Source organism: Marmota monax, unplaced genomic scaffold, assembly GCF_021218885.2.
Source record: "Marmota monax isolate L192 unplaced genomic scaffold, Marmota_monax_Labrador192_F-V1.1 WCK01_AAM20220418_F8-fsc00034, whole genome shotgun sequence".
Taxonomy (NCBI): domain Eukaryota; kingdom Metazoa; phylum Chordata; class Mammalia; order Rodentia; family Sciuridae; genus Marmota; species Marmota monax.
This window is the reverse complement of record NW_026693934.1, coordinates 550,803-563,843: the sequence shown is the minus strand read 5'-3', so window position 1 is coordinate 563,843 and position 13,041 is coordinate 550,803. Positions and strand designations below refer to the sequence as shown.

Here is a 13,041-nt window from a genome sequence, read left to right as displayed (position 1 = left end):
TATTGAAAGGCATTCTGTATTCCCTCATGTGAGTATTAAATATACACTTTGTCTGTTTGATGAATTTCAAATCTTTGTGCAAGTCAGTACACACGATAGCAGTTTATAGGGCTGAAAACCCTGGTTGGAAAGAAGGACATAAGCTGCAAAGAGTCAAAGCTCTTTTCCTTTTATCCACCCAGTTGTACCCAGGCATTGCAGTATGCACTGTCCTAGCTTCTCGATTGTTCTGAGATGTTTATGTAAAACTGAAGTAAAGAACCTTCAAATCTGGTGTCTTCTTTACAAAGGTGTGATGCATTATTCTCATTCCCTACACTTTCAATTCCTACTTGATGGCTTTCATATACCTTCAGGTAAAGGCCAAAGATAAATTGTAAAAAAAAGAGGAATAAGAATTGTTTTAAAGCCACTGAACCTGGCTAGTTTTCCTATACTATATAGCACCAAACAACTTGAAAAAATCCATTTCTTTGAAATCGTATTTCAATAAAAACTTTGAATAAATAGCTAAATGAATGGACTATTAATAGACACTCAGACAAATGTAGTTACTGGTTCTACAGAAGCATAAATAGTTGGAGTTCCTATCTTCAAGGATTTTACAACCAATCTGAATAGTTAATGAAATTGTCAGAGTGCAATGTGATTAACTCTGAAGTGACAGTCAAGCTCAGAGCAGATAGCAAACTGTCTAGTGACTCAGTCAACACAGCTCCATGACATACCCACCATTTGTGTTCAGGGAGGAGGAGGAGTAGAGAAAGAGGATGGTGAAGGTGAGTTGGTTGAGGTTTAGTAACACAGACAATGTAGGCACTGAGGAATAAGAGCTAAACAACAAAACCACATTCAGAAATATTAAAGTAGACACCACAAATTGAAATATATATTGCTGGTTAATGTAAAGGGATAAAGTGGTATGGTTTAAGAAAAATAGAAAGTGGTGACAATTGCAAACTGGTATTTGTTGGTCCAAACTAAAAATTGAGCAACTGCTATTGGTGAATGTAGAAATGTGGAAAGGTGTTGCCAAGTCCTTTGTTTATTTCCAGGAAAAAAAATATGGATTCTCATATGAAACTCCTTGATTTTAAGTATTAGAATTTTTTTAAAAAATATTACAAACTATGTATACCAAATAAAATACTCCCTAAGAGTTGTTTTAGCCCATGTACTTTTGTGACCTCATTTGGACATAAGCAATTAGCATGTAATTATGAAAACACAAGTTGGAAGAGTCTGAGCTAAAGAACATGACTGTGAACTGTTCTGGGTCATCCTAAGGTTCACTTAGTTTTAATGATGGATGGCTCCTGTGGGTTGGGATGGGAAGACAGAGGGTATTCAGAAATGAGGGAAGTACACAGGTTATTAGACAGATCTGGGATGGTAGAAAGTAACTAGGTAGAGAAGAATAGCATCAGATAAGAGTGGGTGGACATAACCAAGAAGCATGAAAGACTTGTCTGAGAAGCCTTGTCCTTTAATTGGCATTGAGCTGATCAGGATAGAATGCCCAAAGTCTAGGTTTAAAAAAGTAGAGTATTATCAGTGAGAGCAGAATAAGAAGTCCCTAGCAAATCTAGCCTGGAAACCCTAGATAATTTTGACCTGGATTCATCATTTCTATCAACAATACAATGTATAAAAGACTTCCAGTCTTCAAGTAAGTAGATTAAATATTTTGCAGTGATTGTGGATGACCATGAATAAGAAAATATGTAAAACATTCTGCCTTAAAATCTTTAGAAAAATAGAAGATACACACTACACACACACACACACACACACACACACATACACACACATACCTTTACTTATGTTTTTTTAAATTTATTTAAAATTTTAACTGATAATTTTAAAAATAATAATTATCCTTTTAATGTTAAATGCTATGACAGAAAGCATTTTGTATGACAGTTCAAAATCAAATGATAGTTTTAAAAATGTGAGTGTATGTGTCTATGTAATATCTTCTTCCCTAAGTCTAAAGGACTTACAATGCATTATTATCTGTTGCATTCTCTTCAGAGACTCCCAATAACAATCTAGGAGAAGTACTCTGGCAGATGTCAGACAATTCAGACAGAACCCCACATTCTTTTTGTCTTGCCTCTTTTGTTAAGAGCTGGTACAGGTTAGCATTGACTGAGCAAATGTGTAGGGAAGTATTGTATTTAGGATGAATTGGTTTGCATTAAAATGCATTAGGATTGAACCTTTGCTTTATATCTATTCATACTATTATTTCCCACTTTCTTACCACCAAGACTAGAGCTTAAACTATCATTAAAAAGTATATTCCTAGCAAAGGAATTCAATATCTTTTAAAGTTGTACCTAAGATACTGGATAAATTTAACTAGGTAGACATAACATATTGAAAATTTAAAAATATATATTTTGGAAGATGGGAAATTTTAAAACACATATGAAAAGTTGTATCCCCCTCTCCAATTGGTGTTTCTCGTGGTGTTGATGGACAGATGTAACTAAGTGCCACCAAATAATGAATTGGAATAATATTTGGCTTATCTGTCCTGTAAGTAGGGCATTCTTACTTCAAAATACAGCTGTTTGGTTTTGTGATGATTTATCAATTTCATCATATACTTGAAGTAAGCATTAGATTCCAACCCACAATTTAGAACACTATAAAAAATATAATAAATCTAAGAGTTTTTATATAAGTATTGCTGCTGATGTTTTAAAGTTTAATTATTTAACCAATGTATTTTTCATATATAGTGCAGGAAGATGCCAATATTACTCAATTATTTTGATCCATTTGTACCTTGAGCTAGGGAAATAATAGGAATGCCACCCTAATATTCATTTACTCTTAAGATTTGTATCTACTTTGGTTTCATTTTATTTATGTATAAGTATGCATAGTTCAAAACTTGTTAGTAGCAACACTAATAATGTCATTTGTATACTTCACCTTGTCCATTTAAAATGAATCGTTCTATTTATAGAGTAACAGCCTGTAAAATTAAATTAAAATTTTTAATAGAAAAGATGGTCCTTTAAAAAATTATTATAATAGAAATAAGGGTGACTTTTTTCATAAATCACTTCCAAAGCACTTTAAAAAAATCTTTTTCTTAGATTCAAAACTTTAAAATAGTCATTGATTTTTACAAATAATTATTTATGCAAAATAATTTATGGCATATTTTTCAATTCCTGAAAACATTCTTATAATAGGAATTTTATAAGACCATTAATTTTAGCAGTGCTAGGAAGCATAAATATACTCTGGAAGCTGTTTTTGATTGTTTCTAGAAATATATATTGACCCCATTAGTTTTAAGTGATAACATTTTAAGCCAAAATATTAAGCCAATGGTACCAGAATTACCGATTTTAATCACTTTTTTCTTCAAACTCTTTGTTCAGCATTTAGATTTCACTTAGGTTATCTCAATATAAGTGTAAAATTTAAATAAATTATTATATAATTCTCATTTTTAAACTTATTTCAAAATTAATACACTTAAAAGTTCCACTTCCTAAAATCTTTTTTTTTTCTTTCTTTCTTTTTTTTTTTTTTTTGTTCTAGTTACTTTGGAATACATTTTGGGTCTGGAGGTTTGTTTTGTTTTGTTTTTGATACTGGAGAGTGAAGCCAGTGGCACTCTACTGAAGAATTATGTCCCCAGTCCTTTTTATTCTTATTTTTTTGAAACAGGCTCTTGCTAAGTTGCTGAGGCTGGCCTCAGATGTGTGGACCTCCTACCTCAGCCTACAGAGTCACAGTGTTTACAGGCATGCACTAACTACCACCCTGGGTAAAAGTCTGGTGGTATTGATGCCATTCTCTTATACAATGTTTCATTAATCAAGATGGTGCTCCAGGGTTCAGAAAAACCTCATGACTTAATACTTATTCACTGAGCCATTTATTCATGAAGTAGTGCTTTTGTGGAGAGAAAGTAGTCATCATCATTAACAACTAACATTTATTGTGTTCTCTTGATGTGTCAGGTATGGTTTCAAAAGCTTATCAAGTATTAGCACATTTAATTTTAATAACAAATGAAATTATTTTGAAAATGACTTTTCTTAAAGTCATGTAAGTTTCTCAGTTGGATTTACAGTTGTTAATTATTTAGACATCTGCATGCATGTATGTGTATCCTAACATATATTTTCTTGTTACTTGTAGATGTTAGCGGCCCACCTGACAAAGGCTACCTCTAAACTTATATATTTTGCACCACTAAATAGTGTTATTTGTATTCATTTTGGCACAGGGCAGATTAACACTGATATTGGAGTTTTAAATCATGGCATTGAATCCAAGATGTCAGGTTTTCTTAATGAAGCACAATTCATTAAGCACCTGATGAAAGACAGGGACTGAAAGTTTCTCAGCTACAGATCTTACAAGTGAGCATTCTGGAAAGTAACTATAGGTAATAGATGTATTGCAAATATTAAGTGTTGAAAGGATAGCCTAATGGTGGGTCTTTCAAGTACAAATCTAAGTTTAGATATTATTTGGTGAAGGGTAATTAATACAAAGAACTTGAAGTAATTCTGTTTTTTTTTTTTTTTTGCCTATTCAGTCTTCAAATTATATACTTAAAAGTAAAATAACAGAAAAATCACAAATGCGTATTTGAATCAATCCATAAGACTTTAATTACACCTTAAGAAACATTCATTAGAGCTCTGAAGACAACTCAAAGGTCTTACACAATTTCTTCACTTAAAATTCCTCTGGTGTTTGTTACAGTGATAAATTACCATTTCCTCCAAGCTTTTCTTCCTCCATAACTGGATCTTCTTAATAAGGACCTTACTTCACAGAGTCTCTACTCTATCATGCACTCCTGAACCCAGAACATTTAAATTTATGGATGATTAGAACTGGCAGGCTATTATGCAAGCTTAACACAATTTTCTTGAAATAAAAACATCATGTAAACAGGAAAATATCACCACATATTTTTTTCTTGGTGCTTCTTTTTATTTTTATAAATTAATGATTAACTTTTGGTAAGATGAGTCATCTTCTCTCTAACTTACCAATGGCAACATGTTAGGATGATACTAGTTGCTGAAAAAAAAGTAGATAATGGATCCAACAGGAGAGAGTTTTATTTGACACTCATGTAAAGTCTAATATGGATATTGTTGATTGGTAGACTGCTTTTTTGAAGACACTAAATCAGAGACCCAGGCTTTCTAACCATCTAATGGACCTAGTATCTTTAACATGTGTCTTCTCAGATCACTGTGCTTATTAGCATCAATCCAGTAAAAGAAGAATGAAGAAGAGAGCGGGGCATAGTTGGACTAGAAGTGACACTTATAACTTCTGCTTATTTCTCTTCTGCAAGAACTCACTATTAGAAAGCAAGGGGAGAGGACTGAAAAGTATAGTGTGTGGGGCTCAGCTATTTCCCAGCAATAACTATGTCCTGTGCAAGGTAGACCAAACAAATTTTGTTGCTAGATTGTTGGTTTTCAGCCTGCAAGCTGGTTCTAAATTCAACCAAGTGTAAGTCTACTTGGCGAAAAACCAGGACAATTTAATTGAATACTAATCAAAAGAATTTTTTTATAAAATAATAGCCAGTGTTGATTAAGCACTCATTATATGTAGGACATTGTTTTAAGCACTTTAGCCTGAATAGTATTTTTTTAAACATTCAGGATATTAACTAAGGACAGTGGTGCTAACTGATGCTAAAGGCAAATTTTAAAGCTGTTTTATACTTGGGGATACTGAGGCAAACGGAAGTGAGTAAATTTCCCAGAATCATACCCATTCAAATCCTGATTCATATCTAGGAAGCTTAATTTCATCAGAGTATATTAATCCCTATGAAAAAATAGAAAAAAAATGTCATTTGAAAAGAAAGGGGGAAGATAGAGGGAAGAGTTTCTTCCTGAAAGAAACTTCCTCTAATTAGACTTGGCTTAGGTTACAGTTTATAATTACATATAATGCACTTCTAGCTTGAGGACTCCAAAGTTCCTGTTCTTTCCTCTACAGGATATTTCCTACCTTGTCAATGGGTTCAGCACAGGAAGAATTTTAAAGTGGACTCCACTATCCAGGAAGTTAGATTCTATTAAGGAGAAGAATATAAAATGGCTGGAAAGGACAATCATGATTAGAAGACAAAAGACAGTGGGATTTCAGAAAGGTTATCTCACTAGGCATGGATAGTGAGGAAGGAGTTGATGAAGGTGGTGAGACTTCAGCTTGTCCTTAATAAATGGCAGGATTTCATGACTAGAGAAGTACAGAGGATTTCAAAGAAGGATGATAGAAACAAAAATTCGAGTGGATAAAGACTGTAGCAGCATGGATATAATAGCAGGCAATTTTAGGAATTAGTGAGAGTTATATCTTGATACATTTTTACTTTAGAACTTATTTTCTTGCATATATTTTTAATTCTATGTGACCATCTGGTAAGGCCTGGCACTCCATGATTTGTTGCAGTAGTAGTGTTTATCTAAGGAACTACGTATGTAGGCACAGGGAAATGAATGCTGGGTTCTGGGAACAAAGGCTGGGGAGGGATTTCCAAACAAATGCCACCTTCCACTCATTGCAACAAGTGTGACAGTTAAGGAATGTCCTTCACAGCCATCACTACATCTTTGGGCCCCCAGAGCTAGTTACAGACAACCTAAGAAATATATCAGTGTTCACCCTGTCATGTATCTATCTTTAGAGGAACTGACCATCCTTAGGTATCACTTCCCATCTCTCCTCTCTCATGCAAAGAATATTTCATTCCTTCTTCAAATCAAAGGATGAGCCCATGGAGGACTTCGAGTGGATTGTGAATTCTCTTAGGAGCCACCTCTGACTGTTACTGTTGTTCTTTGTCATAACAGAGCACTTCCAGTGACATCATTGCTGTTTTCAGTTATAGTGTTACTGTAGGCAGCACGAAATTGACAAGGAACGGCACAGATTCATTCAATTTTTGGAGATGCACTTCTGCTCTTTTGATGCATTCGACACCTGTATTTACAAGAAAGAAAAACAGCTTTAATGAGCATATTGCTGGGTGGTGTAGAAGGTGAATAACTATTGGGAAGTTGCTTTTCAATGCAATAGCATAATAGAATCTAAACTGTTGCTATGTGTGTCTACCATGAGTGTATTTTCCTAGGTAGAAGCAATCTAGTTAGATAATTTCTTAGAAGTTTTTGGATAAAGAGTTAGGCTTTAGTGAAAAACAAATCCAAACCTCAGAGGGTTTTGGTCTATGACATGGGGATCTCAAGAGTTCTGATTTTCAGGGAATATTCTTTGCTTTTAGTTAATGTGTTTCTGTTTCTTCTATTTGGATAATTATATTATAGATTGAAAAGCTAGTATCCAAAGTGAAAAAGATAGAAAAATTCTCATCTCAGACTGCCTTTCCAAAAATTGAATGAATCTGTTTAAATTGATATTATTATTATTATTATTATTATTACTATTACTATTATTTCAGCACCTCTGGCAGGAAATGAGGCAATTTATATCCAAATTAAGGTAGTTATACTGATAACCAGGATAGTTTCAGTAATAAGTGGACAGATTACAAGATTGATCATTTGTGTTGAGAGATCAGAAGTTCTCATGCTGTCCATAGGGCAAGGAACTCCATCTGTGGTACTGAGTCTACAGTATTCAGTAGGTGACTCTGGAACTCTTCCCTCTCCTTCAAAGCCCACAGTGCAGGTACCTTCTTAATAACTCTGCTGGGTAGATTTTGCAGCAGTTATACAGATTTTTCTCTACTTGCTTAACCATGATTTCTACCTTCTTCTCCCTTACTTTCTCTGGGTGAAAAACTGGTTTTATTTTTTAATAAAAGCAGCAACTCAAAGCATTTTCAGGTGACACTGTGTCTTTCTTACCATTACACCCTCCTATTTCAGTCTGTTTGTGCTGAGTCTAAGAAACACAGTGAGAAAATCTGTCATCAGTCTCACTGATAATTACTCTAAAAAAGAGAATGGGCCAAGTCTCCTTTTAACTTTCCTCAAGTCTCCTAAACCACACCAGCTAATGACTACAATTACTAATGAAGTTTTATATCCAAGTTAGCCTTAGTATAAAATCTGAATACTTCATTATATGCAATAAAAAAAAATAATAACTACAAAAAAATACAGCCGGGCATGGTAGTGCACACCTGTAATCCCAGCAACTTGGGGGCTGAGGCAGGAGGATTGTGTGTTCAAAACCAGCCTCAGCAAAAGTGAGGCACCACCTCAAAAGTGAGGTCTCATGCAGTGAGACCCTATCTCTAAATAAAATACAAAATAGGGGTGGGGATGTGGCTCAATGGTTGAGTGTCTCTGAGTTCAATCCCTGGTACCAAAAAACAAACAAACAGAAATTCACAAGATAACAGTATGTTTGAGAACCAAGCTTCCAATTACTAGGTCAAGTGATTTGCATACAGTATCTCATTTAATCTTGTGGCAAACTTACTATGCACAATCATAATCGGTTTTCTATCTTTTGCTTAGGTCATTCCTCTACATTGCTTTATAGTTTACCATTTTAATTCTTAAATTATATTGTGCTGGGTATATGGAAATCATGTCTCCAGTGGGAGTCTCTTACTCATCTTCAGATTTCTTAACAAGTATTCTCTTATCAACTAATAAAAGAAAAAAAGGTATTTAGATCCCACTCAGTCCTTTAATACCACATCAACATATGTAATGTTATACAAAACCTGGTACTACAATTTCCACTATGAATTTTGTCATGGCTGAATTAGTAAAAAGGTAATGTTAGGATTATACCTCAAATGAATGTAATCCCTAGTTAGCATCTTATAATACTGAAACTCTTTATTATCCTCTTAGTACACCATAGTATTCATAGCACTTTGTTTTACCTTATCATTATAACATCATCTCTGAGAATTTCCACTTGTATCATTACAAGATGATTATGACAGCTTCACTAAGCCTCATTCATGTGAATGGAAAATTAGTGCCATAAAGAAAATTCCTAATAATTATTTTCCAAGACGTGTTGGTACTTTTCAAACTTAAACTCATTAAATCGATTTGAATCTCACTTCAGCAAATCCACACAAACTGAGTGTTCTTATTAATGTCAGTCTCCTACTACTTTTAGGTAAAATTTTAATCAGAAAATGTGTTCATAAAATCCCCATGTGTGACTTTTATCTCATGTGGCAGTAGTTTATGTGGACCTCAATACTTCGGAATAAATTAAAATAATTTATATAGTAGGTCAAATTACCAAAACAATTCAAATAATAAATAATATAGCAGATACACTTATTTCTTTTATATTCAACTCCTTATTTTAACAGGCACATGGAAAATTCTCCCCATGAGAATTTTTATTCACCTTTTACAGATATGGTAATTGAAGTGTTGGGAAGTTAAGTTTATTTGTGGTCAATTTGTGTTTGGCAAAAACCTTTTTGGGACATACTTCTCTCAGCTTCTAAAATCTTTACCACTTTTACTTTGCCACACTGGTATGCTAGTCACATTGCTATTGGGTCCTTTCTTCCTCTGTCTTTATCATAAGAACAAGTAACAGAATATAAGCATCAGCTGGACATGGTTGTGCACACCTCTCCTGGAGGCTGAGGCAGGAGAATCACACCTTCAAAGTCAGCCTCAGCAGTTTAGTGAGGCCATAATCAACTTAGTGAGAACCTGTCTCCAAATAAAATATAATAAGGGCTGGTTAAGTGCCCCTAGGTTCAATCCCTGGTATGAGAGAGAGAGAGAGAGAGAGAGAGAGAGAGAGAGAGAGAGAGAGAGAGAGAGAGAATATAAATATGAGTCTTTTGTAAAAAGAAATAAGAACTTAGTTTTCTTAAATTCTAGTTCAAAATTTAAAAGTTAGGATTAAAAAATATTTTTTTAATTTTTTTATTGTGGGTTGTTCAAAACATTACAAATTTCTTGACATATCATATTCCACACTTTGATTCAAGTGGGTTATGAACTCCCACCTTCACCCCATACACAGATTGCAGAATCACATCAGTTACACATCCATTGATTTACATATTGCCATATTAGTGTCTGTTGTGCTCCGCTGCCTTTCCCATCCTCCACCCTCCCCCCTCCCCACCTCTCCCCTCCCCTCCCCTCCTCTCTCTCTACCCCCTCCACTGTATAACCCTGAGGGTCTCCTTCCATTACCATGCAATTTCCCTTCTCTCTCCCTTTCCCTCCCACCTCTCATCCCTGTTAAATGTTAATCTTCTTCTCCTGCTCTTCGTCCCTACTCTGATCTTAGTTACTCTCCTTATATCAAAGAAGACATTTGGCATTTGTTTTTTAGGGATTGGCTAGCTTCACTTAGCATAATCTGCTCTAATGCCATCCATTTCCCTGTAAATTCTATGATTTTGTCATTTTTTAATGCAGAGTAATACTCCATTGTGTATAAATGCCACATTTTTTTTATCCATTCGTCTATTGAAGGGCATCTAGGTTGGTTCCACAGTCTTGCTATTGTGAACTGTGCTGCTATGAACATCGATGTAGCAGTGTCCCTGTAGCATGCTCTTTTTAGGTCTTTAGGGAATAGACCAAGAAGGGGAATAGCTGGGTCAAATGGTGGCTCCATTCCCAGCTTTCCAAGAAATCTCCATACTGCTTTCCAAATTGGCTGCACCAATCTGCAGTCCCACCAGCAATGTACAAGTGTACCCTTTTCCCCACATCCTCGCCAGCACTTGTTGTTGTTTGACTTCCTAATGGCTGCCAATCTTACTGGAGTGAGATGGTATCTTAGGGTGGTTTTGATTTGCATTTCTCTGACAGCTAGAGATGTTGAGCATTTTTTCATGTACTTGTTGATTGACTGTATGTCCTCCTCTGAGAAGTGTCTGAAAAAATATTAAACTTTACTCAACACACCCATTGTAAGAAATATTTGAACAAGCGCATACTAATTAAAATAAGCACGCAAATGCTCTCTATGAATCTAGAGTAATTAGTTTTAGGCTCTGAAAAATTAGTTTAGGTTACATCTTCCAAGGGGCTGAGATTTTCTTGTTTAAGCATCAAGTAACAATACCCAACATTTTGGATGGAAACCCTCTTAATATTTATCATTCTTTCCCATGTCCTGTAGATATATAATTTGACATAATGCCTACTTATGATCTCTCATTAGAAATACATATTATTGTTGAGCAGCCCTAATTGAATATTGCTGTGTGAGAGATAATTGAATTCCACAATGAATTTTCCCCAAAATTGTATAGATCTCCTTAGTCTTCTCTGGATCTGAAACTTCTCTTTCTTGTACTTCATTTTGAGGTATTTTCTCTCTTTGTATTTTCCTGTAAGTTGAGAAAACTTTCTTAAAATAAACATCTGTAGACCTAGAATGAGGATCTGAAGAGTTATTTGGTGGTAAAATGTGTTTTCCATGAACACGTGACTTATAGGTAGTGAAAATTTTTTTAAAAAAATATAGTGAATTACGACAGGTCAACTGATTTTTTTTTTTACTTAGAAAATAATCATGGAATATTTTGGAAATAAGTATACTGGAATGGGTGGTTGAGAAATAGCAGGGGTTAGAGGAAGGGTTGCTATCTTTCAGGCAGAAATCAATCAAGTCTTTTTTTTATCTTCTGTAGAAAAAAGTCTCTAAAACTCCTGTATTAGGAAGGCACTTCTTGTTTTGTACGTTTTATTTAATAATATCTTATAAATTAAATGATAGAAATTATAAAGATAAAAACATTGAATTCTATGAAGGCAAACTATCCAGCATATTCTTTAAGAGACAGACTGAGCACTTTGGGGCAGAAAGTCTTGGGACTTTTTACAGAAGTGTTACTAACCCAATACCTAGTTAGAAGCAGCCAGGCCTGTTTGTGCTATTGTGGTACATGGCTATGCATTATTCAGTTTGGCCAACTTATTTAGCACATGAAAAATTAAAATGAAGCAGAAGAGGATCATATGTGGTCTTAGTGAGGCAGGATTAATACCTAATTAACTCCCTTATGTAATAATAATTTTCACATATATTAACCTTTGGTAAACTGTATATACTTCATTTTATAACTGGGTTATAATTAAGTATTTATTTTGGTATTCATGCAAGATTTTCAATGTGTACATGTTGGTGTTTCTACCTCCTATAAAAATGGGCTAGAAATGTATAATTATTTAACCAAATCAGACATTTGGATCTTGAATTATAACATTCCCATGAACATTATGTTTCTTAGCTAGACATCTCTCCACTAGGCAGGGATCTGGCCTGTTGCATCTTGTAGCTGTCCTTTCTCCTGAAGCCTCATTATTATTCCCCATATCTGGCAGGTGCAAGGACAGAGTGTAGACAGCATACTACTGCTGCTTAAAAGTCTTGTCCCAGAAACAGCACACATCTCATCCCCTTCCATTCTGAGGACTAGAACCCAGACATATGAGAGATGGTGTCCAGTTGTATATGATTTAGAAAAGGAGACTGCTGCATTCTCAGGTGCCTTACATATAAATCATTCTGGCACTTATATCTTAACAGGGAATCATTAATCCTACAAATATAGCAACACAGCATGATGTTGATGGAATAACCATGTAGACAAACACCTTAAAGTTGTTTGTGCAATGCTTACACTCAATTCCATGAGTGAAGCCCTCAGTATGAACTTTTAAGACTATTCTTATAGGTTTTGCTGAAATTTGTGTTTAGAAAAACTGGACCATTTTTGACCAAATTCTAAATATGCTAAGAGGCAAATATTGATGAGGTGTTTCTGAAGGGACATATCTAATAACCAAACACCAAGAAAAAAATATATATGAAGAGACTTAATATTTGCATTATTTTCACATCTCATTAGATATTAGATCATCAAAAAGTTGTTACATGTCTGCACAGTAATAATATGTTTTGAAGAAAACATAATAAACAGAGCAAATTTCTTAGCTTTGTCAATTTATCTTTGTTAGAGGTGACAAAAACACAAATACAGAAAGTAATGTTAAACTTCAGCTATGTGTGTAAAATTGTCTCCATAGGAAACTATGA

The 13,041-nt window shown here is 34.4% G+C and overlaps 1 protein-coding gene and 1 long non-coding RNA gene across 4 annotated transcripts in view; one reads left to right on the top strand and one right to left on the bottom strand.

The window, feature by feature from the left end:
- Arhgap15 (Rho GTPase activating protein 15) overlaps positions 1-13,041 on the top strand; it is a 619,786-nt gene that overhangs the window by 164,921 nt on the left and 441,824 nt on the right. The window lies entirely within an intron of this gene.
- Positions 4,551-13,041, bottom strand: part of LOC124106150 (uncharacterized) — a 155,850-nt gene continuing 147,359 nt past the window's right edge. Inside the window, exon 7 of the long non-coding RNA XR_009228557.1 lies at positions 4,551-6,999. This is a non-coding gene — a long non-coding RNA (uncharacterized LOC124106150). The remainder of the gene's footprint in view (positions 7,000-13,041) is intronic.